Below are 26,610 nucleotides of genomic sequence, written 5' to 3'. Positions count from 1 at the left end.
CTACTCTTGGACATATTGGTGTTTTTTTTCTTAGGTGGTCACTGGGAATGGAAAGGTTGAATACTTTATTATACAGTGGTTGGATGGGTTTGATGGGGACTTGAATGTGTTTTTGTGTTTCTTACAGTACAGTAGAAACTCCACTTAGCAGTAACACTCGGTTCACTTTACCCACAGCACCCACAGACTGGCTTCACTGGACACTGGCTTCACAGCACTCACACACTGGGATACCAATGGATTAACTTCACCCAGAGCAGTTTCGCTGGATTCACTTTGCTCATCTCTAATGCTGAGGAAGAAGTGTCAGGACTGGTGAGGGTAAACACAGAAGATATGGAGACAAATGCAGTCCTGATGCTGTCCCATGCCCACTGTCCCTGCCTACTTGCCTCAATGTATCCTAAGTGACATGGGACAACGTCATTCCCTGAGCTGAAACAGGTGATACAGGACACAAGACAAACACAAGACAATACGAGACAACAAAAATACACAATGGTGGGTGGTCAGCAAGCTAGGGTCAAAACCAGGAGAGTCAGATACTGATACAAAGTCGCTAAGCAATAACAGAGTCAATGAGACAAACCAGAGTAAAAAAAAAAACCAGAGGACCAAAATAACAGACCAAATCAATAAGCAAAACACATAGTCAGCGGCACAAGCAAAAGTCAGCAAACCAATGGGAACAGATAGCTAGCACAAAGTACAAAGCGAACATAGGCACACAAGTGAAATCCTATAGATTGCGTCAGGCACAGGAAATGGCAGAGTTTTAAATGATACAAGGTCCCGATCATAGAGGTTAAGTTCCTTCTGCAATTTTTGTCCCAACACGAAAAATATGGACAAGGTAGAGTGTCTTTCAAGCCGCCACTATATTTCAGCATAATTATGGTGTATGCATTTTTTTCTTACGATGTTAACTATATATTTGCTGAATGAAATCTTCCCAGAGAATGAATAGGAGTAATGGTGCGTTTACACAGGCAGATTTATCTGACAGATTTTGGAAGCCAAAACCAGGAATGGATTTGAAAAAAGGAGAAATCTCAGTCTTTCCTTTATGACCCGTTCCCTGTTTATGGTCTGTTCCTGGCTTTGGCTTCAAAAATCTGTCAGATAAATCTGTCTGTGTAAACGCACCATAACCTGTATCAATTAAGCCAAAGCAGAAACAAACCATGTTCACACTAGTGAAAACGTAACTTCTGCCGCAATTGCCATAACTGGCGGCCAGAGCTCAAAACTAAGGGTTTATTAGGCATGGTCACGTCAAGAAGGAAGTTTTTTTTAAATTAAATCCTTAGTAGTACACCGGCATCTGCGCTACAGCCATCAGTGCACCAATCTGCCCTCTCTATGAATAATAAGGCGTTGATCTGCAGTGACTAAACTCCAGCTGTTTACTATTACAGACCACTGTATGAACTATCATGATGACGAAGAGGCCAGCGGGCAAATCAGTGCACCGATGATTGTAGTACCGCCCCCCGTGCAACAAACCAACTAATTGACATATTTTTTTAAAAATGGAGGATTTTATTAAAACAGCACAGAGGATGAACAAAAGAAAACAACCTTCCTTCCCAGCCAAGGGCGGACACAGACTGCAAAGGGCCCCTGTGCAAAAAATCTGTTTGGGCCCCCATAACCTATTCATTTTTCCACCTTTCTACTTAGGTGCACACATATGTACGCCCGGGTATCGTGTACGTGTCCTGGTTTCTCGGGAGAGCCCTACAGCACAGATGCCAGGGCCCACTAAATTACTGTACTGTAGACTGTGTAGGCCCCAGTGTGGGACTTAGGTACCTGTAGCCACCAATAGAAATGATCATGGGGGGCACCCAAATAAAGAACCCATCAGAACAATAACTACAACTCTCATAATGCCTTACACTTATGAAGCTCTCAGAGAATGCTGGGAGTTGTAGTTTCCGAGAGGACAACCCCTTGAGTTGTCTGCTCATTTTTACTTAAATCCGAGCATATCCTGAGGGCTGCAGACTGCAGTAAATGCTTGGAGTTGTAGTGTTTGCAGCTGTTGTATTTGGAGGGTCCTGGGTGCATTATACACTGGATGCTGTGTGGGGGATGAGAGTACATAGCTCAGAGTGTGGAAGTGACCCCAGAACAGCACTAATAGGGTATAGAACAGGTGGGCCCTTAATCACTGCTGGGGCACAGGTGGGATACATGTACTGTATGTGGCTACACAGGTGGAATACATGTACTGTATGTGGCTGCACAGGTGGGATACATGTACAGTATGTGGCTGCACAGGTGGAATACATGTACTGTATGTGGCTGCACAGGTGGGATACATGTACTGTATGTGGCTACACAGGTGGAATACATGTACTGTATGTGGCTGCACAGGTGGGAGACATGTACTGTATGTGGCTGCACAGGGGGTATACATGTACTGTATGTGGCTGCACAGGTGGGATACATGTACTGTATGTGGCTGCTCAGGGGCAGGGCAGTATTGCCAGCTGCTGCTGCCCTAGGCACTAAACCTGAAGACGCCCCATCTTCACGCACCTATTGGCGATACCAGACCTGACCAATACCACCATACCCCCCACCCCCCTGGAAAAGACACCAGATTTACTGGCAAGTCTGAACGGGAGGAGGAAAACTACAAAAATAAAAACAAAAAAAAATAGTTCTTTCTTTCCCCCTGCTCCCTGGTGCTGCCCCCCTGCAAGGTGCTGCCCTAGGCACCGGACCACGGGTGCCTAGTGGTAAATATGGCCCTGCTCAGGGGGGAGATGAAAGAGAAAAATAACCATGCTGCAGGTGGAAGGGGGGCACAGTTATTGGCAAAAAAGATATAAACTTATAATCAAACATCTGAGGGTGTGTGTGTGTGTGTGTGGGGGGGGGGGGGGGGCTCTTTGCTTTCTCTTACACAGTCCACCCTCTGTCTTACAACTTCCAGCAGTCTGACAGACACACTGACAATAATCACTCACTGTCAGAGCTGCTGCTGTTTCTGCTCTTCACAGTCACATCCCTGGCAGCCATAACCCTGCAGGATCCCTCCAGCCCCGGTCATCACACGCTTTCTCTCCTCTCCTTCTTACACAAGGTATGCCGGACAGTGGAGTACAGGAGGGGGAGGGGCTTTCAGCAGCAGCATGCAGGAGGAAAGGAGGAGAGAGGAGAACCAGCCCTAGCGGGCACAGCGTTCAGTCACTAAGAGGACCCACAGGAGCAGGGGTGCTGATACCGCCCCTCTATTGGCCTGGGCCCCTGTGCAGCTGAACAGGCTGCATAAGTGATATGTCAGCTTCTGTTCTCAGCGTCACTGGCCCTATGGGGACATAACAGCCTGTTAGATTCTTCTTAGCTGTTTTAGCTTCCCTTTTAAGAAGATGAAAGTCCCTTTCAAATTGTCACTGTCTTTTTAGCAAAATCGGAATAACAGTACAAGCAACACTTCCTGATATATCTTTGTATCCCCTTCCTGCTCAAACCCATTAAAACTTTTATTCACTCTGGAAAACAGCTCAGTTCCATCCTGTGTTTACAAGGTGAGCAGAAGCTCACAGAGGGATAACATTACATGCAGCCTCTTTACATCTATGGTGAGGGGGTGAAAGGTGAAGAGGAAGATAAGAGGTGAAATTACTGGAGATAGCCACAAGAAGAGACTGGGAACAAAGTACACAAGTTTATTTTACGTATTAGATCTTACCCCAGCGCTCTCTATAATGTCCACCATGCTGCTGCTGCTTCTGAGGGTGTAAATAATAAGATAGAATCCCAGGATCCCCAGGATCTTTAGAATCAACTAAAAATGATAAAGGCTGTAGAGTAGAAATGTAATGAAAAATGGCAGAATTATATAATGGCCATAAATAGTGCTGCTGCTTTTCATGCACACACATGATATTGTATCCTGAAAAATTACCTGCAATGGCAGCTACAAATTTTACCTAAATTTCCACTTAGAATGTAAAAATGGACAGATAGTAGCAAATGGCTATTTAGAACAGCAGACGCCAAAGTTTGATGAAGTTCTCATTAACTATATATTAGCATTTTCAGAAATTTTACAAAAGTACAACAGGAAGTAGTTAACACTAAGTTGACTTCCTTTGTTGACACTTCCATTAGTTAACAACTAGAGATGAGCGAACCTCTAGCGTGCCCAGATTCGTCCGAACCTGAATGCTCCGCATTTGATTACCAGTGGCTGAAGAAGTTGGATGCAGCCCTAAGGTTATAGGCTTAATCGATGTTTTCCAGAACTCCCTAGGGCTGCAACCATCTTCTTTATCCACGTTAATCAAATGGATGAACCGACCATGCTCAAGGTTCACTTATGTCTATTACCAACATATTGAAAGCCAAAACTGCTACATTTAAGCCTAAGACCACCTGCTAACATCCCAAAATGACCAGAAAGAACCATTCATCGTTACTGTTGGGTGGGCTTTATATAAGCCCTGTCCCTTTTGTGGACCAGTTCAATAGATTGCACATGGAGCAATTTTCATAATATATTTTGGAATCAGAGTAATAAAATATTCAATTTCAATAGGTTCAATAGCCAAAAATTAAATCCAAATACTCTCATGTGACTTCTCCATCTGGCCCAGAACATCATAAAGGCATCTAAAAACTACAACTTGCCTGTTTTAGTAGACTAGATATCCTCCTCTTTGGCTGTACATATCCCCCCACCTAGAAACACACTGCCCACCCTGGCATAAGATATCCCCCCATCTTCTAGGCAGTGAGCCATCCCAATTACAGTGAAGCTTATTTACTTTGGCAGCGAAACCAAAAATGAAAGAACTTCACTTCCTTGGCTAAAAATCTTCACCATATCCTTATGTTAGCATGCCATATTGTCAACAATGCTTGCAGCCACATTCTAATGAGTACATGGATACAATTAAAGGAGTTGTCTAATTTAGAGAACCTATTATCAAATACTATTATGGAATTCTGACATGATAGCTGGGCGTTCTCTATTAAAAACCCTCGTCCAGGGTGGAGAGAACAGTAAAGAGTAGCTCTCACTCTGGAGGACTCCGTGTTACATGGACAATGCATTATTTTTAGTGGACATTGTGTAATGCTTTATATCCCTTGTGGTACACGGGAAACAGATCACTGATCTCAGGGAGACCAGCCAAAGAAAACACTGTTGGCTTCTGGATAAAACGCTCAATACAGTGACATCCTAGGTGGAGCCTCATTTTAAAGGGTCTCAAAACAAAGAACTAGCCGGATATCTCTTCGGGAATGGCCTGGCCAAGGGGTGGCTCCTGTAGGGAAACCAACAAAATCACTATATTTAGAGGCCCTTTAAGTCAATTTAATGACAAGGGAAAAATGAAGCCAGGTATCCATCCACAGACAGCTGTTTCAGGGTGTTGCTCCTCATGAGTGTGGAGCAGGATTCTGGCTAGGTGGGAGCAATGACTAGTAAAGCCATAAGAGAAACAGATCACTGATCTCAGGGAGGCCAGCCAAAGATTACACTGTCACTAGGCATAGCTCCCACCTAGCCAGAATCCTACTCCACACTGATGAGGGGCAACACCCTGAAACAGCTGTCTGTGGATGGATACAAGGCCTTCGTTTTTCCCTTGTCATTACATTGACTTGGCCACTTAATATGGTGGTTTCCCTACAGGAGCCACCCCTTGGCTGGGCCCTTTCCGGAGGGATATCTGGCTAGTCCTGTGTTTCTATATCCCTTGTGGTAGCACTGCAGAAATATTGAACACTTATCACTAAGGGTTCCGAAAGAAGGACTTACTATTGGGGGAACCCTCTAAAATTAAAGGGAATGTCCGAAAAGGAGAATCCTTTTTTAATTGGGTTACTTTTAAAGTAGAATCCTCTAATATTCCACCTGTAACATTTGATCTCCATTAAGACATGCTGCTAAAAGTAACCATGTCAGCAGTTACCAGGAATAGCAAACACGGACTAAATAAATTTATAATTAATTGAACTTTGCATTTTATATTTATGTTCCAGTTTAAAATAGAGTTCAATTCACATTATCATAGGTCAGTCCTTTCCAGCATGTCTCTGAGAGATATTAATAAGAAAAGTGAGCCATTAACTATTTTGGGCCACTGTCCAGTCCTGCCTCGGCTGGCAGAACATTGTCTGCTTCTGGTAGGCCACATTTATCAGGTTGGATCTGTAGAACTAGAGAGACACTTAAATTGAAAAGAACGCAAGATAGAGAACATCTAGAGAAAAAAAAAATTGTATAACTTTACTAAGTCAGTGGTCAAAACAATTGAAACTGGCGTTCAATGCCTCCAAATGTAGAATAATGGGGGGTGATGGGGGGTGTTGTTACCTCCCAGGGTGTTGGTGCTGCTGCGATGGGGGGGGGGGGGGGGGGAAGGGCTCTGAGAGTTGCATACCATGATGGCAGACCATGCTTTGCTGGGTCCTGGGCACCCTTACCACCCGGGCCCGGTTGCAGCTGCATGGTCTGCTATAATGGTAGCTACACCAGTGGAGCTCTAGTGAGACCACATCTGGAATACTGTGCCCAGTTCTCAGACCTCACCTACCAAAAGATATTGATAAAATAAAACAGGTGCAAAGACAGGTTACAAAAATGGTGGATAGTCTGGAGCATAAAAAATATCAGGAGAGACATCTGTCAGGTCCCCGGAGCCTCACACTGGCCCTGGCACCTGACAGGTCTGGAGAACATCGCTCTGACACAGTTCTCCTAAGCCCTCTGCAATTCAATAAAATAGAGAAAATGACATTTATTCACCATGACTGATGGACAATATGTTTTTTTCTGCTGACAATTTTCTATGTTTCTTATACATGCCATTGAGAGGTAAATGTCGCCTATGAAGGTGTGGGCCTACACGTTTCAGTGGAACAGCTCTAAAACACCTGTTCAGTGAACCCTACTGTGTATGGAGCTCCAAAGCAGATGGATGGTCACTGCACCTCTTCTAAAAAAGTTGCAACATCAGAAAAGGCCTCAATTTTCATGGCAATATCGGAATTTGACCTCTGCCAATTGTCAAAGAGCGATGGATGGACATTGGCATGTCAGAGAAAAAACAACCTGCAACCATTTCTGAAAGAACACAAGCTGGTGGTGGAAACCTTATGGTCTGGGCAATGCTTTTGTGCCACTCTCTGAGCCACTCATCCATATGGATGGCATGTGAAAAGCATGAACAAGATTTCCAAGCACTACCCTTGCCCATTATTTTCCAGACTTGAACCCAATTGAGCATTTGGGGAACCAGTTTTTGCTTTATGGATGCTCTCCCCTGCACCCTGGGATCTTTTACAGTCAGCATGGCTACAGACACCAACCTGGACCTTATATAGTCACTCCACACAGTGATTACTCTGGATATTAGGCAGTATTAATAATAGTGTGATTTGACTTGACTGTATATTGCTCTAATTCTCAGTATGTAGGTTCAATGAGAAGGATCTACAATGTACACATGGCCAAAGGCGGCTTTAAACTAAAGCATCCATCTACTATGAGCTCCAATAAGACTTTTTTTTTATCATTATTTCATGGGCCTGTGTTTAAAGTCTAAATGAATTTGGAAGTTTTTTCTGAAATCGCTAACTACACACATTTATCTTTTTCTTCCAACTTGGCCAATTGTTGAACATGTGGTTTTCCAGAAAGCCAAATTTTAGAAAGATATGACTTTAATTCATAACTTTACTGTGTCTGCAGCTGCTAAGTGAAAGGATTGCTTCCCCGGCTCTGCCAGCTGCTATTTACATGCACAAATTGAATTCTCTCTTTTCTCTCAAACTATGTTTTCCAACATGCTGGTAAAATCTTTATCCAAAGCCAACTGGTTTTTATTATTGTTTCTTATGAATAAACTCCAAGATTTCAGTGAAATTGGCAACTGGTGAGCTAAGGAAGGGTTGGCGTATGAAAGGGTAAATGTATTTCATTTACATGTAGATCAGCTCATACTCACCAACCCACCAATAGGAGTGAATCAAAAAGGCCTAATATTGTTCTCAAAACAGCCCCACCTTTGTTCTTTGTAATGGCAGGTTAGCATTATTCACTAGCTGGACTGCAATACCAGACATCGACAATCTAATCCCAAACAACCATTTTAAAGGGAACCCATCTGATTAAAAATGCAGTCTAATCTGTAGGCCTAATGTTATAGAACAGGAGGAGATTGATATACATATATAAAGGAACAGATTTAGTGTATCTAGTAATTTAATAATCTAAACCTCATTTTGGGCTTGGGGTCCAGGGGGCGGTCCTAATCACTGACAGATAGTTTTAAAGGGACTCTGTTACCTCCAACCCACCCTCCACAAAATCCTAAACTAATAGCAAAGGAAGGCAAGAAAGATAAGTATTGTATACTCTACTGATGTATAATCTACTGATAACCTAAAGACCCTACTCCACGGAATGATTATCGTCCTGTGGAATAGAACATCGTTCATGTCGGCTGATCTTTGCAGTTGTATGTTTTTCAAACATGTTGAGAAACAAGCGACTGTGATAGCAGCGATATGCTGCTGTCGATCCGTGGAATAGGAGCAGCGGCAGCAGACCGCCACTATCCTCTATGGGCTTCCCGGACAATCTAGCGATCACCCGGGCAGCCCCCTTGCAGCTCCCCGCGGCCCCTCCCGCACTCACTCGCTTGTGTAATAGCGGTGGCAGTGAGCGGGGAACAAGGAGCAAACAAGCACTGACAGCGCTCGTTTGCTCCTCAGAGTCGGGTTGTGGAGTAGGGGCTTTAGTTTAGTGGGTACTTTGGAGGTGGCAGAGTCCCTTTAAGGATGGCCTAATAGACTTCTAAGTAGAATATGAGTAAAATTTAAGTTCTGTTGAACCTCTTCTAATAAAATTATATATTAATCTACTCAGCTCTTCTTGCTCTATAATATGATATCTAAAGCTTTGACTGCATTTTCAACAGGTTCCTATGAGGTATTGGGCTAAATATAATCCCACAAGTGTAACTGAACCCTTAGGGACCTGTGCCATATTACTAGAGTATTCTGATCATATTGACCCATCTACTGTGCCCTAGCTGATTGTGTCTTACAAGATTGGAGGATTCCCTGTGGTGTCATTTATACCCATTACTTCTATGGTTAGACAGTCCAGGATTCATCGACGTTCACAAACAGTACATGCATACATTTATGTGAGGCTGAAAATACTTAAAAACTGAGGGTGTACATACCCACCCGCTGGGACGTCTGATGTAAGAGGATATTTATGTACTTAACAATATTCAGGCTAATATTCATTGCATTTACTATATATATATATATATATATATATATATATATATATATATATATGTGTGCAAGTACATTATTGTGCATTTTACTATCTAATATCCATTTATGAGGTTTAATAATTTTAATAAAATGAAAAAGAACTGAAATAATAAACTACTTAAAGCGGTTGTGTCATGAAGAAAACTAGGTCTATACTGATGAAATATGTTAAAAGTAATATATTTCAAATTTACAAGTATTTCTTTAAATGTATAATTTGAGATATATAGACTATCGATTCCCCCATGTACCTGCTTTGTTTGATAACCTGTTGCCCTTGGTTAAGGCCCGCAGGCATCCAATACCTCGGGTCACTCATGCTCAGTTCAAATGCAGTCACATAATCTGTCCCATTAGTTCTGGCAGTTGCTTTTCACTTCCCATCAGTGGCGAATTAAATGTACCATGGGCCCCGGGCTGTCCACCCAACCTGCCCCCCCCCATAAACATCTTGCCACCTCATCTGGTCCTCTGCTGTGCCTCCCCATCCCAATTAACATCTTGCCACCTGGTTTTCTGTTGTTGCCCTTAACATATGGCCATTTGGCCCCCCTATGCAGCTTGCACCAATTTTTATTGTCCGGTCCCACTGCCAGGCAGCCCCCCCCCAGCCCCCAACGGTCCATGTTCCAGTCTTAGCACCCCAGGGCCGACACACACTGCTTACATGTTAGCAGGGCCGGACTGGGACTGAAAATCAGCCCTGGCATTTCAGAGCACACAGGCCCACTCGCCGTGCGGTGAAAAGTTATGAGAGGATGTTGTGAGTGCAGCATGGCTACATGTTGTATCATCACGGCCATGACTGGAATTACAGATAATAACAGAATAAATGGGGTCAGAAGCTTCTGTCTCTGTACTGTGTAGCTGAGCTGCAGTTACAGGTCATCACCACTACACAGTGTACAGAGACAGATTGCTTCTGGCCCCGTCTGGTCACTGTCTGGTCACCGAGTTTAACACCAGCACCATATACTGACTAATACCACCGCATACTGACTAATACCACCACCTACTGACTAAAACCTTTGCATACTGACTAATGTCACTGCATACTGACTAATACCACCGCATACTGACTAATACCACCGCATACTGACTAATACCACCACATACTGACTAATACCACCGCATACTGACTAATATCACTGCATACTGACTAACACCACCGCATACTGACTAACACCACTGCATACTGACTAATACCACCGCATACTGACTAATGTCACCGCATACTGACTAATGTCACCACATACTGACTAACACCACCGCATACTGACTAATACCACCACATTATGACTAATGTCACCACTAATAGTGACTAATGCCGCCGCTGCTACTGAATAACATCCATTGTACACAGATTACTATCACCTCATAAAGTCATATAGAGGTACCCAGCTCCACACAGGTTCTGTACACCATATACATTACAGCGAAGTTATATCAGGTGACTCACAGGGGACGTCTTTTCTGATCCGAGTTCTTCCCTTTTCATCTTCGTCTTCATCTGCCCTGGGCCATCATGAAAACTTCTCCGAGCCACGAATCCACAGAATCTGCCAGACAGACATATTAGGGCACCTTATACTGGCACCATCCTCATCTCTCTACAAACTGCACATCTGTATTGGCCCCTTTACACCCTCGTTTAGTAGGTAAGCTGACTCTGTGATGCCCCTTATAGTATATGCATCCCTCTATGTAGCCCCCTTATAGATGGTCCCCCTCTCCCCCTATGTTGTCCCCCGACTTATAGATGGCCCCTTCTCCCCCTCCTTATAGGTGGCCCCTTCTCTCCCCCCTTATAGATGGCCCCTTCTCTACCCCCCTTATAGATGGCCCCCTCTATCTCCCACCCTCCCTTATAGATGGCCCCTTCTCTCCCCCCTTATAGATGGACCCTTCTCTTCCCCCTTATAGATGGCCCCCTCTCTCTCCCACCCTCCCTTATAGATGGCCCCTTCTCACCCCCCTTATAGATGGCCCCTTCCCCCCCTTATAGATGGCCCCCTCTCTCTTCTCCCTCCTCCCTTATAGATGGCCCCTTCTCTCTTCTCCCCCCTCCCTTATAGATGGCCCCCTCTCCTCCCCCCTTATAGATGGCCCCCTCTCTCCCCTCCCTTATAGATGTCCCCCTCTCCCCCCCTTATAGATGGTACTCTCTCTCCCCCCTTATAGATGGATCCCTCTCTCTTCTCCCCCCTCCCTTATAGATGGCCCCCTCTCTCTTCTCCCCCTCCCTTATAGATGGCCCCCTCTCTTCTCCCCCCTCCCTTATAGATGGCCCCTTCTCCCCCCTCCCTTATAGATGTCCCCCTCTTTATTCTCCCCCCTCCCTTATAGATGTCCCCCTCTTTATTCTCCCCCCTCCCTTATAGATGGCCCCTTTTCTCTTCTCCCCCCTCCCTCCGTTATAGATGGCATGGCCCCTTCTCTCGTATCCTCCTCCCCGTGCAAAGCAGATAAAATTTTTTAAAAAACTCACTTAACAACCCGCTCCCCCGCCAATCCTCTCTTCTTCCCCTCCAGGCTCTGATGTGCGGCTGCCGGGGGTGTTCCGTGCTATCCCCGGCCGCTCGTGCATCATAGAGCTCCCTGTATGCCGGGGCTGGGACTTCCGGCACAGGGACGCTCTCTGTACCGGAAGTTACGGCCACAGGGATGCGTGCGCTGATGGGGATAGCACGGGACACCCCCGGCAGCCGCACATCAGACGGGGTTGACTGGAGCGTTGTGGGCCGGGACTCCAGGGACAGCGCGCCACAGCAGAACATCACTCAGGGTCTGCTGCTGCTCTGTAACATCCTAATGTGGGCAGCGCGGCATGGGCCCCCTGGAGCCTCGGGCCCCGTGCGGCCGCCCAAACCGCCAACATTATAATCCACCACTGCTTTCCATGTAAGCAAGGGGGATTATGGGAAAGTGTCTGAACTGGTGCATGGCAACTGCAGGGTCACAGTGATATCAGCTTCTTTACTAAAAACAGCACATTTGTTCCCTTTTACATATATGTATGTGGTACACATCTGATCATACCTTCTTTGCCTTGTGACACCATATTTTTTAAATAAATTAAATACATTTTATTATTAAAAAGAGAAAACCAAGAATCCATGTGACATGATTTATACTACAGTCTCCCAAAATGTAAAGGACATGGAGACTTTATAGCACTTCTGGAAACAAATGAGCATAAATACAATTCAGTGCATTTCCCTTACATCTGATATTATTTAAAGGGTTATTTCCATCTTACTTGACATATAAATACATGGCTGCTATCTTCCAGAAAAAGCACATCTCCTTTCCTCGGTGTGGGGATGGTTTTGTAGGTAAGTTTAATTGAAGTAAATGGAGCTGAATTTTAATAACTAATTTTAACCTTGACAACAAGCTGTCAACAATGAGATGGGAAAAAAAAATGGTATATCAGGAAAAGGATACAAGTTTGCATATTGGCTGGAGTTACACCACACAATTTTTCTGTTCTGCAGCTATTGGGTGAAGTTATAACTCACAAAATTCCTCCTCTGCAGCTATTGGGTAGCGTTACACCCCATTCCCCCACAGACTTCCTCCTCTGCAGCTATTGGGTAGCCTTACACCCCAATCCCCCACAGACTTCCTCCTCTGCAGCTGTTGGGTAGCCTTACACCCCATTCCCCCACAGACTTCCTGCTCTGCAGCGATTGGGTAGCGTTACACCCCATTCCCCAACAGACTTCCTCCTCTGCAGCTATTGGGTAACGTTACACCCCATTCCCCCACAGACTTCCTCCTCTGCAGCTATTGGGTAGCCTTACACCCCATTCCCCCACAGACTTCCTCCTCTGCAGCTATTGGGTAGCCTTACACCCCATTCCCCCACAGACTTCCTGCTCTGCAGCGATTGGGTAGCGTTACACCCCATTCCCCCACAGACTTCCTCCTCTGCAGCTATTGGGTAGCATTACACCCCATTCCCCCACAGACTTCCTGCTCTGCAGCGATTGGGTAGCGTTACACCCCATTCCCCTACAGACTTCCTCTTCTGCAGCTATTGGGTAGCGTTACACCCCATTCCCCCACAGACTTCCTGCTCTGCAGCGATTGGGTAGCGTTACACCCCATTCCCCCACAGACTTCCTCCTCTGCAGCTATTGGGTAGCGTTACACCCCATTCCCCTACAGACTTCCTCCTCTGCAGCTATTGGGTAGCGTTACACCCCATTCCCCCACAGACTTCCTGCTCTGCAGCTATTGGGTAGTGTTGAACCCCATTCCCCCACAGACTTCCTCCTCTGCAGCTATTGGGTAGCGTTACACCCCATTCCCCAACAGACTTCCTGCTCTGCAGCTATTGGGTAGCGTTACACCCCATTTCCCCACAGACTTCCTCCTCTGCAGCTATTGGGTAGCGTTACACCCCATTCCCCAACAGACTTCCTGCTCTGCAGCTATTGGGTAGCGTTACACCCCATTTCCCCACAGACTTCCTCCTCTGCAGCTATTGGGTAGCGTTACACCCCATTCCCCCATAAACCACCTGCTCTGCAGCTATTGGTTAGTGTTACACCCTTTTCCCCCACAAACATTCTGCTCTGCAGCTATTGGGTAGCGTTACACCCCATTTCCCCACAGACTTCCTCCTCTGCAGCTATTGGGTAGCGTTACACCCCAATCCCCCACAGACTTCTTCTCTGCAGCTATTTGGTAGCGTTACACCCCATTCCCCCACAGAGTTCCTGCTCTGCAGCTATTGGGTAGCGTTACACCCCATTTCCCCACAGACTTCCTCCTCTGCAGCTATTGGGTAGCGTTACACCCCATTCCCCAACAGACTTCCTGCTCTGCAGCTATTGGGTAGCGTTACACCCCATTCCCCCACAGACTTCCTCCTCTGCAGCTATTGGGTAGCGTTACACCCCATTTCCCCACAGACTTCCTCCTCTGCAGCTATTGGGTAGCGTTACACCTCATTCCCCAACAGACTTCCTGCTCTGCAGCTATTGGGTAGCGTTACACCCCATTTCCCCACAGACTTCCTCCTCTGCAGCTATTGGGTAGCGTTACACCCCAATCCCCCACAGACTTCTTCTCTGCAGCTATTTGGTAGCGTTACACCCCATTCCCCCACAGAGTTCCTGCTCTGCAGCTATTGGGTAGCGTTACACCCCATTTCCCCACAGACTTCCTCCTCTGCAGCTATTGGGTAGCGTTACACCCCATTCCTCAACAGACTTCCTGCTCTGCAGCTATTGGGTAGCGTTACACCCCATTCCCCCACAGACTTCCTCCTCTGCAGCTATTGGGTAGCGTTACACCCCATTTCACCACAGACTTCCTCCTCTGCAGCTATTGGGTAGCGTTACACCTCATTCCCCAACAGACTTCCTGCTCTGCAGCTATTGGGTAGCGTTACACCCCATTTCCCCACAGACTTCCTCCTCTGCAGCTATTGGGTAGCGTTACACCCCATTCCCCCATAAACCACCTGCTCTGCAGCTATTGGTTAGTGTTACACCCTTTTCCCCCACAAACATTCTGCTCTGCAGCTATTGGGTAGCGTTACACCCCATTCCCCCACAGACTTCCTCCTCTGCAGCTATTGGGTAGCGTTACACCCCATTCCCCCACAGACTTCCTCCTCTGCAGCGATTGGGTAGCGTTACACCCCATTCCCCTACAGACTTCCTCCTCTGCAGCTATTGGGTAGCGTTACACCCCATTTCCCCACAGACTTCCTCCTCTGCAGCTATTGGGTAGCGTTATACCCCATTCCCCTACAGACTTCCTCCTCTGCAGTTATTTGGTAGCGTTACACCCCATTCCCCCACAGACTTCCTCCTCTGCAGCTATTGGGTAGCATTACACCCCATTCCCCCACAGACTTCCTGCTCTGCAGCTATTGGGTAGCGTTGAACCCCATTCCCCCACAGACTTCCTCCTCTGCAGCTATTGGGTAGCGTTGAACCCTATTCCCCCACAGACTTCCTCCTCTGCAGCTATTGGGTAGCGTTACACCCCATTCCCCCACAGACTTCCTGCTCTGCAGCTATTGGGTAGCGCTGAAACCCTTTCCCCCCACAAACCACCTGCTCTGCAGCTATTGGTTAGTGTTATACCCTTTTCCCCCACAAACATTCTGCTATGCAGCTATTGCCTTGAGTAGCACCACCCACAGACTTCCTGTTCCTCAGTTATTGGCGGAAGTTATACCTCAACAGGCTTCCTGCTATGCACACACCCTGCATTTATCACCCAGCACATGCGAATGGTAAGGCTGGGTTCACACTACATTTTAGCAATCCGTTTTTTTAAAAAAACAGATGAAAAAAGGGAAGCATTTGTGTGCATCTGTTTTGATCCGTTTTTCCATTGACCTCCAGTAAAAAAAATGGATAAAAACTGATCCGTTTTTTTAACAGGCACAAAATATAGGTTAACTACGTTATTGTGTATGTTAAAAATATGGATCAGTTTTGATCCGTTTATTTTATAAGGAAAACGGATGCACACAAACGTGTCAGTTTTTATCATCCGCAAAAAACGGATGACAAAAACTGATGCATTTGTGTGCAAACGGATTGCAAAAACGTAGTGTGAACCCAGCCTAATCCTGAGAGCTATCCGCTTCCTTCTATGTTATTTCCCCAGCCTTCTGATCCAAATAAAGGAGGGTGCAGGTAAAATGGAACAAATAGCTATGCGCAGACTGTATACAGACAAAAAGACTGTAATAGATGTGGCACATACACTGAGTGTACAAAACTACTTTTTAACTTGGGCAATTTACCTTAAGAAAACTACACTGCAGATAGTATACTGTGCCACCGGTGACAATTCTACCTTATTATTCATCATGTGCAGATTAGACAATAGTCAGCACCACATTGTATTTTAAATATTTATAGGAAGACTTCAGGCAAAACTGATGGACTATGTAATTTCTAGTGCAGGGCCGGAGGGGATGGCACATGCCGCAGGGATTCCTACTTTGGTCTTCTTTGAATACCTGTGTCATGCATGACCCCTTAGGTCTTTCAAATGCTAAAAGGGACAACAGTTCTAAAAAATGTTTGCTATGATATGATCCTTTTGTTTCTGTTCTGTTATATACTGTAGAGCAGTGCTTCTCAAACTTTTTCTACTGGAGCCTCACCCAACAGACCAAGGCAATGCCTGGGCCTCACCAGACTGACCAAGAGGATACCTGGGCCTCACCATATGTGGTGAAAGTCCATTTAAAAGCTGAAAATAATGCTAGGACTAGCTTTGACCCGTCTCCCAAGCTCTATATACTAATAAAGCAAGTACTAAATAAATGAATAACGTTGCTAAAATGGAGATTTTTGCAAACAGCAAAAGGACTGTGCAGATTATAGTTACTTTGGTAAAACTTGGCTCCCCAGCTGGGCCTCACCAACAACTAGGGGGAGCCTCACTGGTGAGGCCCGCCTCACAGTTTGAGAAGCACTGCTGTAGAGAATCAATATTCATAATACATAATCTATGCGCTGTCTTTTCTGAGTGGTATTGCATAGATTTTTTTTACTGATTAAAGAAAAATACATGTTGTTTGTTTCTAATCTGTTTTTTTTTTTTTTTGTCCGTACATTATTATGGGGGAAGCCCATACTGTTTTTAAACGGGTACTCAGACTGTTTTTAAACGGGTACTCAGACATAAGGTAAAACAATAAACATGCTGCAGAAGCATTGAGCATTGCTTATCTGTCTACCTCAATTCTGAAACCAACAAAAATCCATTTGAGTCTGTGTGTGTGTGTGTGTGTGTGTGTGTGTGTTTTGTGGTAGTTCTGTATTTTATGGTTGTACTTCCTGGTTGAGAAGTTGCTTAGAACTGCCCAGAATGCATTGCCTTCCCTCACCTCTCCATCACAGCCCTCTCACCCTGCCTACTCCCCTCCCACAGCACTCCAGTTTCCAACCTAGAGCTGTTGCAAAACAAGTCTGCAATTTCACTGCAGACTTTTTTAACTCCTTGCCTGTTCAAACGTAGGCTGGAGGGGCTGGTCAGAGACAGTAAATCACTCAGAGGAGTGAGACTAGAGCTCAGAGACAAGAACCCTCCAAGCCTCCTGTGACATCAGACGATGCTGCGTTGTCATACGAGGGAGGGAGCAGCTGGGTTCCATACAAATTTTGTAGTATTACTATTTTCCATTTCCTGTCACTGGTAATAGGTGGTAGGTAGCTAGACTCGGAATCTCTGTGTCGGCGCTGATAGATTAAGGTATAAAAAAGCACTGTGATATACTTGATAGTACATTCGCTTTAAGGCTATGTTCCCACTACGTATTGATAAGCGCTAGCAACAGCCATTATTGTAAAAAAAACTGCCAGAATTTAATGTTCATGATCATTAATTCTGGCCGTAGGTAGTATTAAACAACGGCCATTCACAGCAGAATGGACGTTGTTTGTAAAGCTTGTTAACATAGACTAAACCAGTATTCCCATCTAAATACAAGATTCGCCATAACTGTCTGAAGGATATAGGAACCACTTTACTCTTGGGCCCCCAGCCTAGAAAAAGCCACAAGGGGCTGCTTGGAGTAATTTTCATAGTTAAAGTTAATGAAGTTGTTTTTGTAACTCCTTAAATTACCAACCCCCCTTGAATTTTTTAATCTTTTGGTTAAGCCATCAATATCCAGACAGGAACCCTCTTTTAAGAAATGCTGCCTTACAAAAAGCTAACAAAATCTACAAACGCGCTGATGTATAACACCGTCAGAGCCTCTGGAATGGAGTTAGCAAATCAAAGAGCAGTGTACACAATATCAATATGAGCTGTGCTGAGAAAGTACTTATAGAGACTGTAAAACGTGATGAATGAGAACTTTCTAACTTCTTGCAAACATAATGATTTGGAACAGGAAATAAGGGTGTAATTTTCCCCTCTAAGTGGTGTTAATTTGTCATCCTCAGAGAAGAGTTATGAACATTCCGCCTAAAACAGCCAACGGCCTAGGGAATTAATAATATGAGCCTCTAATAGGAACTGCCATCTCCTCTCCTCCTACTAGAAGGGAAGCATTTGCCTTACTGTCCTGTGTTCACCTTCAGAAAACTCTACAGCAGATCAATAGGTCACATTGATTCCTTCGTGTATGTTCTTTATATTGGTATTTATGTGATAACATCAAGGAAAACAATTCAAGGGACATGACCTATTGTTCAAATAGCCAGGAAAAACACTAGGAAAAAAACTCTCCTCTCATTCTCAGACGTACGGTCATGGAATGTCCCTACCTGCTTGGTGTGGGCCCTCGCCTCTGTCACAGCGTCATGGCCCTGTATGGTGCCCACATGGAAGTAAATGACATTCTGTCTCCCTCTCTTGGAATACATAATGGGAACAGGCAGGGGTGTCACATATCTCCCTTGTTGTACACCCTAGTAATGAGACCTCTGGCAGTTGCCCAGAGGAATAATCAGGACATACAGGGAACTTTATTGGGGTCTCAGGCCTCACAGCTCTCTTTCCCTGTCCCCTTTTTGGGGAATTTGAGAGATATGAGTTAGCTTAAAGCGAATATTGAAAAGTTAGAGGGATGTTTCACTCCCAGCTTCGTAAGTATCACATTTATCCCAGGTTTTTTCCTTTCTATTGGCAAATATGGCAATCCAATCCTCCTCGAACCCTTCTGAGTTGTTCACCTTTAATTATTTGCCTATTTTCCCATTGAAGACCTGGTCACTTATGATAAAATACATAAAACATGCCTCTTTGTCTACATACTGTTGACTAGTTTCCCTACGGGCCCTAAATTTAAAAGCAGATCTTTCTCCTATAGCTCTGATCCCTCTTCCCTGTTGAATATACGAAAACTTCATCCTTGTTATTTGATCACCCAGCTTTTAAACTGGCCCTTATTAAAGTAAGTGGATTAAGCAGGTCCTAGGTGGTGTGGGCACTTCTTCTCATCTCTGCTTCCTTTTGGTGTTGCACACACCTGTCCAATACCCTGTGGCTTGGGCCTGAAAACATAACCTTTTTTAGATTTAGATTGAAACTATGCCAATAATGTTGTTTCCATATACCTTAACATCATCAAATGATATCACTTAAAGTAAATGTACCATCAGGCACATCGCTTTAAGATTTTTACATGAAAAAGCTGGCGCAGGGATGCCGGTGTCATGGTCCTTCTTTTGAACTGTGTCCCGGTTCCTGTGCATGAGTCTGGTCTATTCACGGTCACTGACACACCCTGAAGCACGGGAGGGGGGCCTGCCCCCAGTGTGACGTTCTGCCCACCCCTCTGTGACTTGGCTCCGTTAGAATCAAGCCTTCTCCTTAGGCAGAATACAGGACGCCATAAACAGCACCCAATACTCCACTAACTAATTTAAAGGGCTAAAGTGGGGAACTCTGAGTTGCTCTGCTCTATCACGACATCGCTACATCCTCATCCAAAAGGAAGAGGATATGAGGAAATGACATTTATTTGTTATAATATTCCTTATAATATAAGTGTATGGTCACCAGTTAGTTCAAGATCTTCAGACACATCCTTTACCCCTATGATATAGTAATTATTACCTGGAATATGGACAACAACCTCCTCTAGATCTTTCTCCTCTGGCCTGTGACAATATCGTTGATAGCAATATATGGTGCTGTGAAACAAAGGAAAAACAAACTTAAACAGATGAAAATTATTAGTTACCCAACATCCCTCCCCTTTATCCCTCTATGATAGCATGGCTGCAATGGTTGTTGTGCCCCCTATAGTTATATTAGTTAAATGCAGTTTAGCTTCATAGAAAGTTGAACAAAATAATAGCACCTGATGTGTATTAAGCTGATTTCTTAACCCCTATAGATGTGATGGTAAAGCAAGGAGCCTTATGCTGACGGTTTTGCTAAAGGAGTAAAAAAATGCACAGACACAATTGGGGAGATTGATGAAACTGGTGTAAAGTAGAATTGTCTCAGTTGCCACTAGCAACCAATCAGATTCCACCTTTCATTTTTCAAAGAATCTGTGAGGAATGAAAGGTGGAATCTGATTGGTTGCTAGGGGCAACTGAGACAATTCTACTTTACACCAGTTTCATAAATCTCCCCCAATCTGTCTGTAAGGTCAGAACACTTACAAGAGACATTCACACACTTACCTCTGCCCCAAAGGTCTTCTGACCAGATGGAACTGCATGGCATCTATAGTTCATGGCCTATGCAGCAATAGAGATGAGCGAACTGTTCGCACTTTTGGTCCGAAAGCAGTTCACTCTCTCATTATGCCTGCGATCCCGGCTGCATAGTTGCGCTCCCGGGAATATGCGGCCAGGTTATTCCAGGGAATCGATGTTGAAATCCCTGGAATATCCTGGCCGCATAGTCACAGGATCGCAACTATGTGGCTGGGATCACAGGCATGACGAGAGAACGCCGATGCCGTCGGACCAAAAGTCACTAACTCACAGCAATTTTACTTTCACTCCTAAGTCTGTGAAAGTCCAGCACTTCATTCTCACCACTGCTGCTCCAGAAGGTATGTCCCTCACGCTAACCTTCTCTTAGGTTCTATCTGCAATGTAGCTTCAGAATTTGGGAGGGAACCTCTTCCTTTTTATGTGACCGTTGTAAGGACTGGAGTTGTGGATCCACTGAACCACTGCTAACGATTGTATATTCCGCACCAGGGAGCGGAGTCTAAAGCATACCTCCAAAGTGTCCCTCTTTTGGAGGGACAGTCCCTACTTTGACCCATGTCCCTCTGTCCCTCTTTACCCCTTACATGTCCCTCTTTTTGACCTAGAATTGAGATTGGCATTAACCCTTAGAGGACCGGGCCAATTTAAATTTTTGCGTTTTCGTCTTTCCCTCCTTGTGCTTAAAAGGCCATAGCACTTACATTTTTCCACCTAGAAACCCACATGAGCCCTTATTTTTTGTGTCACTAATTGTACTTTGCACTGACGGGCTGAATTTTTTCATAAAGTACACTGTAAAACCAGAAAAAAATTCAATGTGTGGTGAAATTGAAAAAAAAAAAAAAAAAGCATTTATTTTATTTGTGTTTTTTTTTTTCGTTTTTACGCCGTACGCCCTGGGGTAAAACTGACTTGTTATATATGTTCCTCAAGTTGTTATGATGACAACGATATATAACATGTATAACTTTCATTGTATCTGATGGCCTGTAAAAAATTCAAACCATTGTTCACAAATATATGTTCCTTAAAATTTCTCCATTCCCAGGCTTATAGCGCTTTTATCCTTTGGTCTATGGGGCTGTGTGAGGTATAATTTTTTGCGCCATGATGTGTTCTTTCTGTCGGTACCTAGATTGTGCATATGCGACCTTTTGATCGCTTTTTATTACAATTTTTCTGGAAAATGTGCAAAAATGTGCAAATTTGCTTATGCTATTTACTGTGCGAGATCAGGAATGTGATTAATTAATAGTTTGGGCAATTACGCACGTGTCAATACCAAACATGTTTATTTATTTTTATTTATAACATGGGAAAAGGGGGGTGATTTAAACTTTTATTAGGGGAGGGGGCTTTTTATTAATAACAACCCTTTTTTTTTTTCTTTTACACTTATACTAGAAGCCCCCCTGGGGGACTTCTAGTATAAGCACTCTGATCTCTCATACAGATCTATGCTGTATAGATATGCAGCATAGATCGATGAGATAGGCACATTGATTGCTTCCGGCTGCTGCAGCTGGAAGTGATCGAGTGCCGAGCTGGGATCAGTGCCATTACGGCGCTGACCCCGGAACGAGTAAGAGGAGGAGCAATCCACCCCACTAGACACCAGGGAACGGCTGCATCAAGTAATCGAATGCAGCTGTCAACTTTGACAGCTGCATCCAATTACTTTATTAGCGGGCACGGCGATCGGACCGTGCCTGCTAATAGCCGCGGCCCTGGGCTATGAGCGGCACCCGGGACCACAGCGGTTCAGAGCGCGGCCGCCGCGCAGCCCCGCTCTGAACACATGGAGGTGGCCCTGGAAGTACAGGTACGTCCAGGGTTGCCTAGGGGTTAATAAACATTCTATGTTGCTCTAGAAAGTGTCTGGTTTCATACTTTATAATAGACCCAAACATTCACATTATTCTATCATATTCAGATGAATCAAGAGACTTTATGGCCCCTTTCACACGTGCAGACTCATTTCATTTCTATGGCCCCAAACACATATCTCTAGGTGTTACGGATCTGTTTTGGGATCATAATCCGTGCTGGAAAAAAAAAAGATTTAGCCATTGTGCGTCTGTGTCACCTATTTAACAGTGAATCCCTTCAAATGTGGACAGTTACTGAAAAACATTTGTAATCCTGTCCGCAGTTGTCCCTCTTTGGCTATCCAAAAAGCTGGGTGGTAAGGTCTAAGGAGCCGCTGGTCTTTACCAGATCACGCCGCAAGGTGGGTTGGATTTACTGAAGCAGGTGACCCCCAGGTCACTACCTCTGGCTTAGCTTGCTAGTGGTGGCGGACGAGGTGCACCTGGAGACACGTACACAGCAGGAATCACATGCAGGAGAGCTGGGACCACAGTGCTAGGGGTAGCAACGCAGGGGCTCCAACAGAGGGTCAGGAAAGAGATAGGCATTTATAGAGAAGTGCATTAGTCCAACAACCAATTAAGGGCGTACTGCTCCTTCAAATGTCACTGCTCCTAACGGTGCTCCGAGCCGTAAATTCAACTACTAACTGCACAGGAATGGCGCAGAGAAGAAAGGTAAGGACATACCTTCCCCATCTGCCCTGTGAGCATTAGGGGGATATCAGCAGGTTAGATTTGTATAACCTGCTGTTAGTTCCCCTTTAAATAATGTTTACCAGTTTAGCTGATCATTTCCCTATGTACTAGGGCCCTAAGAGCATTCACATCCTATGCCTATGACTGTTGCAATATAAGTTTGAACAGATAACACAGTAGAACACACATAAGAACATTCCAAAATTAACAATTTAAAGAAATTGATGTCAAAATGTTAAAGCTTGATTGGTCATTCTGTCGGTTCCGTAAGTTAGACCTACACATATTTATTACAGTAATTGGACAGCAGACTACAAGAATATGGTCACCATATGATTACAATAAAGGTTTATCATTGACTTAAAATAGTCAAATAAATTGCCAACATATTGGAAAATGAAGTCATTCAATAGCCCGAGGGGGCGGAATCCGTGCATGTAAATAGCAGTCAGGTGTGTATTCAGGGATCAGAGAGCTTTTGGATTATCTCATCATTGGTTCTATTTTATGATAAATTGTATACTTTTCCTTAGAAGATGGAACAATCCAAGCCTCATAAGGACTGATGTTCCCGCCACTTTAGGAATTCTCAGGGATATTACATTATGTTTGCCTGCTATGATTTATTAGGCCTTCTTCTTCATTTGCATTTTGCTGGAATGGCCATAATGTTTCCTTTCAAAAATGTGCAGACTATAAGGTTTGTATGATTGCCTGACATGTTACCTGATGATTCTTTGCATTCACTATAGCCCTAATACTAGTTATCATTACAGACCCCCCCCCCCCCCCAAAAAAAAAAGCTATAAAAAATAATCAGAAGTGAAGGTCATAAACATATAAGGCTATGTTCACACAACGCAAGAGACCGGTTGTTCCGTGACCCCGGCCGGGTCACGGAACGGTCGGTCTCTGGCCGGATCATATGGGCCGGTACTTAAGTACCGGCCGGGTGATCTTTCTGGCCGTGGAGCTCTGATGCGGGCGCATCAGCGTGCGCCCGCATCAGAGCTTCCCATAGCCCACAGTGAAGCAAGCGGCCGCAGCCGCTCGCTTCACTGTGTGAACTGACAGGTCTTTCTGCGGTCAGAATTCACTGAATTCCGGCCGCAGAAAACTGACATGTCAGTTTTTTCTGGCGCCGCATGTACGCTCTGGCCGTGATCCCATTGAAAATAAGGCTATGTTCCACCCCACAAAACTACGGCCGTAGTTCTGCGGCGAGAACAAAGTTTACACTAGTTGATTATCATCTGGCCGATAATCAGCCCGTATAAAAGTGATCAGCGGAGGAGCAGGAAAACGCCTGCTCATCAGCTGATCGCATGTTTTGTGTGGTGGTTAAATCTATCATATACCTGTGTCCTCCATGGTACAGTAAGCATCTCCCTTGATAGTATGATGACAGCACAGGAGGTCCAGTGTATTGCAGGAATGGGCCCACTGATGCGGTGGGTCCCATAGCCGCTATGGCTGCTATGGTGGTAGTTATGCCCCTGCAGGAGACATGTGGCTGATAATAATGGATTTAAATGACTGCACAAACGATACAGTGATTGTTCGTGCGGCCCGCCCCGATTAGTAGTGTCTTGTAAAGGCACTGCATTAAGGGCCAATCTTGCTCATTTGCGCTTGTTCACAGCCAGGGTCTCTTAGCCATTAGTTGTGAATAGAAATGTTTCCATACGTAAAGCATAGAAGACCATTTCTATTGCAGTGCGTTTGGGGACAAGCCCCATTGGAAGGAGTCTTAGTGGCTGTGATGAACTTTGAGACCTTGTAGCCGAAGATGCAAGAAGGAACCTTTTACTCAATAGTCCTTATTTACAGTGAATATTCACCTTTTTCACCGACATCATTCCAACAGGGCCATAGAAAGTGCCCCTAATATTGATTGGCACATGTATCAGGAAGTAAAAATATATCATACTTGACAAATATATCTTCTAGTTATATATAACCCTTTCCTCCTACTCATGGTGAAAGTCCCCTGTTGTATCAAACAGCAAATTTCCCAGTACAGTGGTACCTCGGTACTCGAACTTAAAGAAGCAGTTCACTTTTTATTTTTTTCGCCCCCCCGGGTAGCCGCTGTCAAGTATACTTACAAAAGATGATCGGTGTCCCGTTCCCGTCGGTCAGTTCCGTCCCACGGTGCCGTTCACATCGGGCGCGCGCTCACTTCCGCCGGCGCTGTGACTCCTCTTCTCTCCCTTGTCATTTGAACGCCGGAAGTCACGCGCTTCCATAGAGAATGCATGGAAGCGAGTGACTTCCGGCGTATAATCACTGGGCAGAGAAGAGGACTCGCAGCAGCCGGCGGAAGTGAGCGCGCGCCCGATGTGAACGGCACCGCGGGACGGAACTGACCGACGGGAACAGGACACCGATCATCTTCTGTAAGTATATATGACAGCGGCTACCCGGGGGGGCGAAAAAAATAAAAAGTGAACTGCTTCTTTAATTGGTTCCAGAAGGCAGTTTGAGAACCTAGCAGTGTCTTCCCATAGGAAATTATGTAAATGTGTTTAATTGGTTCCATCACCCACCAATAATTACCTACAGTACCCATATATTTCATTGTATAGTAATAGTGCCCAGTTTAATCTCTACAGTACATTACTGAACAGCACTATACTGTACAGCACATTACAGAGCAGCACTATATACTGTACACTACATTACAGAGCAGCACTATACTGTACAGGACATTACAGAACAGCACTATACTGTACAGGACATTACAGAACAGCACTATATACTGTACAGGACATTACAGAGCAGCACTATATACTGTACAGAACATTACAGAACAGCACTATACTGTACAGGACATTACAGAACAGCACTATATACTGTACAGGACATTACAGAACAGCACTATATACTGTACATGACATTACAGAACAGCACTATACTGTACAGCACATTACAGAACAGCAGTATACTATACAGTACATTACAGAGCAGCACTATATACTGTACAGGACATTATAGAACAGCACTATACTGTACAGCACATTACAGAACAGCACTATATACTGTACAGATCATTACAGAACAGCACTATATACTGTACAGAACAGAACAGCACTATATACTATACAGTACATTACAGAACAGCACTATATACTATACAGTACATTACAGAACAGCACTATATACTGTACAGAACAGAACAGCACTATATACTATACAGTACATTACAGAACAGCACTATATACTGTACAGGACATTACAGAACAGCACTATATACTGTACAGGACATTACAGAATCGCACTATACTGTACAGGACATTACAGAACAGCACTATATACTGTACAGTACATTACAGGGCAGCACTATACTGTACAGGACATTACAGAGCAGCACTATACTGTACAGGACATTACAGAACAGCACTATACTGTACAGGACATTACAGAACAGCACTATATACTGTACAGGACATTACAGAATCGCATTATACTGTACAGGACATTACAGAACAGCACTATATACTGTACAGTACATTACAGGGCAGCACTATACTGTACAGGACATTATACAC

The sequence above is a fragment of the Dendropsophus ebraccatus genome, chromosome 7 (assembly GCF_027789765.1).
Source record: "Dendropsophus ebraccatus isolate aDenEbr1 chromosome 7, aDenEbr1.pat, whole genome shotgun sequence".
Lineage (NCBI taxonomy): Eukaryota > Metazoa > Chordata > Amphibia > Anura > Hylidae > Dendropsophus > Dendropsophus ebraccatus.
This window is presented reverse-complemented; position numbering follows the sequence as displayed.